This window comes from Octodon degus, unplaced genomic scaffold (assembly GCF_000260255.1).
Source record: "Octodon degus isolate 3935 unplaced genomic scaffold, OctDeg1.0 scaffold00253, whole genome shotgun sequence".
NCBI classification, from domain to species: Eukaryota; Metazoa; Chordata; class Mammalia; order Rodentia; family Octodontidae; genus Octodon; species Octodon degus.
The window spans coordinates 6,149-12,830 of NW_004524829.1; the positions used below are offsets into that span (position 1 = coordinate 6,149).

Below are 6,682 nucleotides of genomic sequence, written 5' to 3' on the forward strand. Positions count from 1 at the left end.
GATGGAGAAACTGCTCTTCCTAGAGCCTTCTTCTTTATGGCACTACTGTATCCCCAACATCGAGCATAGTGTGTGGCTCATAAGGACTCAGTATATATTCGTTCTCTAAATGCAGTGAAGCCGTATGCATATATGAAGTATATATGTGTAAGTGTGTGTGTGTGTGTGTGTGTGTGCGTGTGCGTGTGTGCATGTGTTTATATGTGTGCAGAAGGAAGGAAGGGTAGAAACAGGATAAATGGTAAGGTGAGATAGGGAAGCTTCAAAGTATAATGATCACATTGTTGCAGGCAGCCAAGTTAGATAGAAATATTATAGGCAGTTAGACAGGGTCAGGCCCTCAAGGAGACACAATGGAAGACAAGGTGACCTTGCAACTTGGAAGAGACAGACACTCCCATATGGGCCAAACCTCAAGACCAAGACAAAAGAGGAAACACAGCTACATACTTCCCCTAGGGATGGGCATCAGGAATTGATATTCTAAATATGTATCAATTATCTTGAAAGAGCCCAAATGAGTCACTAACCCAACCTATCTTGTATTCATGCAGGCTTGCTACATGACTCGCTTTCCCATTTGATATTGGATTTAATCAATTTTACCTGAGCAATGGTGCTTGTAATCTCATTGGTTGACCATAGTTTTGTCCCACCTCATGCCCACCTAAGAGAGTTCCTGTGTCTTCTCCATCACCTTAGACCCACCTCACCACATGATTTTCCTCTATAAAAGTCCCTGGAAGAGACAACTTCCCAGGGAACAACCTGCTTGGGCCCCTCCCCTGTCCCTCTCTCAGACAGGAGCTTTCTTTCTCTCAATAAATATATTCTGCTCATAACCTCCGTTTATGCCAAAATTCATTCTTTGGTTTTAGAGAACATGAACTCATGCAGGTCAGGTCAGGAGATCATTTTTCCCTATGTCCTTTGGAGGTTGCCTGTATCTTTTTTAGGTCACCCACCCGAGATCAGTTTTTCTCCCTATATCAACATGAGAATAATAATAATAATAATAATAAACCAATAACCATATGTTGACCCATGTAGAGTTAAGAATTACCAATTGCACTATTAGTGGACTACTAAGTAGTTATTTAATATCCCCCCTCCAGTGCCCAGGACCTACCTCCCACAACAGGGCTGAGTGCAGTATCTGCGAGTGCTGTCCTTGTGGCTAAGGCAAAGCGTTTGAGGGATCCTGGTGGATGGAGTGGAGAGGAAGCCTGCCGGGAGCTTCGGAAGTGTTCTCAGAAGAGACACGTGGGTGCAGATATCCATGTTTTCAGTAGAGGGTTAAAGCTTATACCCTGAAGATGAGAACTAAGGTAAAAAAATAAGGAGCTGGAGTCTTTGATGCCAATATTGATCCAGCTTTGAAAAGGTCCCACTCCTGGACTTCTGATTATTTCAAATAATAAATGGTCATTAACTTTCAGCCACCTTAAATACTTTCTGAAGAAAGCATCCTCACTGAATGCTCTCACGAAACAATGGCCATTTCTAACTCACATAAGAATTACATATATGAATACATGCAATGTATTCATTAACTGATATATTTTAGAAGATATTTAAATCCATTCAGAAGTGTTCTGTTTCTGCCTTACTGCTCATAATTCTTAGTTCTCAAATTGTAAAGTAGACAAATACTTTTATGTAAGGTATAGTCTCATTTTCTGTATTTCCATATTTACAGTTTCCCGAAGTTCTAGAAGGTTCTAGAGTCTAGAGCCCCTATGGACAGCCAAGTGAGCTTGAATACATCATCCTGAGGTGTTTTGTGAGGACCGGCAAGGTAGCTCAGGGGACTAAGTGCCTATTTTGGCTAGCACAAGAATGAGGGTTCAATCCTCAGTCCTGCATGTTGTGCCAAACTTGCCCCTGGGGAACACTGAGTCAGCTACGGAGTCCGGGCATGGTGGTGCACACCTGTAATGCCACTGCTGGGGAGGCTGAAGACAGGAGGATCACTGTGAGTCTGATCTGTGTAGTAGGACCTTGTATCAAATACACAAATGAAACAAACAAACAAACAAATAAATAGTGTTTTAATACACATGGTAATCATGAATGTTGGTTGCATTGTAAAAGTCTGGTTGGCTAAGGGCAATATGGTGAAATATGTGTGAAAGCCCTAGGCCCTGGCAAGGTGTCATTCAGCATAGATCTTACCAGCATTTTTTTTTTTTTTTTTTAATAGTAAGCAAGTTCTAAGAACAGCTAGCTGACTACCCTTTCTTGGGATTTTCCCCTGCTCTACATTTTTAAGCGAAATGAACAGTCACGGATTTTTGTAAAACTTTCCTTTTCTCTTTGCTCTGCAGCCTCTTAATATCTCTGTATCACCACCACCCCAGCCAGTCATATCTGGCTCCATTCACAGACACAGAAAGCAAGGCGAGTCAAAATCTATTTGTGGAATTCTTTGTAAGCCAGCTTGAGCCCAGAGTTTGGGAAGATTTTATTCTAATACATGCAGTTCCTGACATCTCCACAGGATGGTGGGTATGGCCACGATATGCAAACAGTGCATGGGCTTGTGCTGGTTAGGACTGAGTGGAAACAGATTTATAAGAAATATAATCTTTTTGGGCTGCACAGCTCACTGTCGGTCTGATATTTAAAATGTACAATTTCCTATATTCTTGAACAAACCTAGTTCTACTTGTAACGTAGGAAAGGGACTGGCCAAAAAAGAGACTGGCTAAGAAATGACCTTAAGAAATGAGAGCAAAGCCCAAGAATGACAGGCAGGAGCCTAGGGTGGAAACAGGAGTCAGCCAAGGGGCCCCACAGCTCTCAGGATCTGCTTGTCCTGGCAACACTAAAGTCACTGTGGAGCTCTAGACTTCACTGTCTCTCAGAGGTGTAAGGAGGGGGCATGTGTTACTGATCCGCTGTCAAATGCCCCTATTTGAGACCCTCTGATTTATGCGGAGAAGGTTATTTGCACAGTCTTGATGTGAGGTAAGGGTCTGAGACAATATCATGGTGTTAGGAAAGGAAAAAAGAATTGTAAAACATTTTTTGGTTCAGGATACTTGAGGATAAATAAAGTGTCACATTTCTTTATTTTTTTAAAGACCAATTAAACCAAAGCTCCAGGAGTCAAAGCTCCTAGGGAGGAGAAGGTTTGTAGGAGACTCCTTTCTGGAAGAACTTATTCTTGAGAAAACGAGTGAGTGACTTCCCCATTGTGTTTTCAACAATGATACAAAGTCATTTAAGGGACCTGGAGCAGGGAGATGCAACAAAAACAAACTTTCACCCTACTCAGTGCCTGAAAGCTGTTGAGAAACTGTTACAGGCAGAGAGTTAGCCTTAAACTGTAGAAGTGAGAGAGGAATTGCATTTGGAGGGCCATGGGTACTATATCCATGAGCTCACTTTGTTCCTTCCTTCCTCACTTCTTACTGAGTGGCACACCAGGAATGCCGGTGTAACAAAGTTCTCATGGGCTTTGTGGCCAAAGGGATGATGCAGACAATTGAACTAGTGAATGAGCAGACAAATAAATGTGTTGTTGTGAAATGTGACGTATGCATTGAACGTGCACAAGTTAGGCATCTTCTATGTCTTACTCAGGCTCTTAATATCCTGGGGCTATAAGATCATTAAGTCTGTTTCAACTAAGGGTTTGAGTGTTCCTTTTTTCAGGATTTGAATTTTTTCAAAATTTGGAATATTTAGGGCTGGCCAGATAGCTCAGTGGTATAAGTGCCTGCCTGGCAAGCACAAGATCTTGAGTTCAATCTCTGGTACTGAAAAAAAAAAAATTGCTTAGGTAAAGCATCAGAAAGGAAGAAGAGAGGATGCTACAGCTCCTGCATAGGCAGAGTGTGGGGGCCGGGTTTTGATCCCTGGCACCACAAGGTTTGCAAGCCCCCCCCCCCCCGAGGCATGCTGAGATGCGTGATTGAGACTGGATGTGGTGGCACGTGCCTGTAATCCCAGTGCTTGGGAGGCTGAAAAACAGGAAGGATCACTACAAATTCGATCTATGTAGTGAGACCCTGTGGACCCTGTACTAAATACATTAAAAAATTTGGAATACTTGTATAGACATAATGAGGTATTGTGGGAGTAGAGCCTAGGTCTAAACACAGAATTATTTATGTTTCACAAAGACTTTATATACAAAGTTGAAGACAACTTTGACAATATTTTTTGTGTGTCTGCCTTTTGGTGTGACATACCTGAGGTCAGATTTGAGAGAATTTTAAAGTTTGGATTTTCAGATTAGAGATGCCTATCTTCTGTGCCAAGTATTGAATCATGACCAGTGCTTTCTATTTACTAGTTATTGGCCTTGGGCAGGTTAATAAATCCCTTTAAATCTCAATTTACACATCAGTGTAATGGGAATAATGATGGACTCTACCTGTGGGTTAGTGTAAGAAATGATATACATATTTTAAGTATAAGGTATGTAGAATGAAATACTAAATAGAATGTTTATAGAATGACCAAAGGATATAAATATGAGAAACCACACCCATAGTGTAATAAAAGAAAGAAATATCAAGTGCATAGGACAGAAGAAAGGATTAAATGCTACCTATTGGTATGATGACTAATATCTCAACAGCTCCCATTTATTGTGGCAGGTGAGCTTATAATTGGGTGACAGTATGATCTGCTACAGGAACACAAATAGAGGGCATCTGAGAGAGATTTAGGGATAGACTTAGGAAGGACATAGGTTTAGGAATTTGTCAGCACTCCATCCCCTGAAAAAAAAAAAAAGGAATAGAAATGAGATGAAGAACGTCTATCCATCCACTGAAGAGGAAGCAGTGGGGGCAGAACTGGAGGTGCGGTGGGCAGATTGATGTGTTTTATATACATTTCTGTGCATTAAGTTGACTCAGCACCATGACATACAATTATACAAATAATTCCATTTACATGGAAACCAGAGATGGGTCAACCTGGAGCAGTGTGTGTGTGTGTGTGTGTGTGTGTATGTGTGTGTGTGTGTGTAGATGGGCAAAGAATGAAGACCCTCTCTGGCCCTCAGGAAAATGAGTGTACTTCAACTGTCGGCATGAAGGTTTGTAGTTGGTTCTGCCGAATTTGTGACTTGGCTCCTGATGTTTGGATGTTAGGCAGAAACAAACTAAAAGAAATCAATGGGCAGTTCCTGTCCTACACATTATCTCAGGAACTACATTCCAGCAAGTCTCAGATGAAGCTGCTGTCTGGGAGGGGGTCTCTGTGGAGCCCGAATGGGGAATCTCTGAACACAGTATGGGCCCAGAGTTGGAGGAACTCACAGACACTAAATGAAACAGATGTGCTGGAGGAGTCTGGGCTGGATTGAGTCTGCTTTCAAAGCCCCTTCAAAAGGTCTGTGATTGAGCTGGCTTCTCGCATTGGAGACGGTAACTTCAGGTATCTCCTCAGCTCAGGAAAATGAGCACCCAGAAGAGACCCCAGAATCCAACAATAGAGTGTATACTTCCTTTGTGAATTCTTGTCACTGCTATGATCTGATTTCCTTCTAGCTTCAAATTGGTTGTATTTGATACTTCCCTACAGATGAGGAAAGCTTTCTTTGCTTTGGTAACTAATGGTGTACATGCTGCCACTTTGTGGGAGAGTAAGAAGCAAAGTTTTGTGGGCATGCTGACTGTCACTGATTTCATTAACATTCTACACCGATACTATAAGTCAGCCTTGATACAGATCTATGAGCTAGAAGAACACAAAATAGAAACTTGGAGAGAGGTGTACCTACAGGACTCCTGCAAGTCACTCATCTGTATCTCTCCTAGTGCCAGCTTGTTTGATGCTGTCTCTTCCTTAATTCAGAACAAGATCCATAGGCTGTCAGTTAGTGACCCAGAATCAGGCAAAACCTTGTACATCCTTACTTACAAGTTTATCCTCAAGTTCCTCAAATTGTTTATCACTGAGTTTCCTAAGCCAGAGTTCATGTAGAAATCTCTGGAAGAGCTACAGATTGGAACCTATGCCAATACTGCTATGGTCTGCACTACCATTCCTGTCTACGTGGCTCTAGGTATCTTTGTACAGCACTGAGTCTCCACACTGCCAGTTGTGTTTGATAAAGGGCACATGGTGGACATCTACTCCAAGTTTGATGTTATCAATCTGGCAGCAGAAAAGACCTAGAACAACCTAGATGTGTCTGTGACCAAAGTCCTGCAGCATCGATCACAGTACTTTGAGGGTGTTCTCAAGTGCTACCTACATGAGACTCTGGAGACCATAATCAAAACAGGCTGGTGGAGGCAGAGGTTCACCAAGTCATTGTGATGGATGAGAATGGTGTGCTCAAGGGAATTGTGTCACTCTCTGACACCCTGCAGGCCTTGGAGCTCACTGATGGAGAGAAACCCTGAGCAGGATGTGGGGTGAGGCAGCTGCGGGATGTGGCCTCTTCTTTGCTTGCTGGATGCTCTGGGAAGCAGATGAAACCTTGGGAGAATTGGGTTGACACTTTTCCTGTGCAGGAACCCCTACCCTTTCCCCAGAAGACAGAAGACTGGATGGAAAGGAGGAGAAAGAACGTTTGACTTCCCCTGCCCTCACATGTATACTTGAGAACTTCCAGCCTAGCCAGTCCTAGCCCTGTCCTCTTAAGCACAGCCCCTCTTTTGGGTGAAACAGGGGCTCTGTGCTCTGCAGGCCAATTCTGATCCCTAAGAGATCC

At 42.7% G+C, this 6,682-nt stretch overlaps 1 pseudogene; it reads left to right on the top strand.

Moving 5' to 3' along the window:
• The first annotated feature begins 1,115 nt into the window (after positions 1 to 1,115).
• On the top strand, positions 1,116 to 6,371 carry LOC101562437 (annotated as a pseudogene).
• The last annotated feature ends 311 nt before the right edge of the window (positions 6,372 to 6,682 follow it).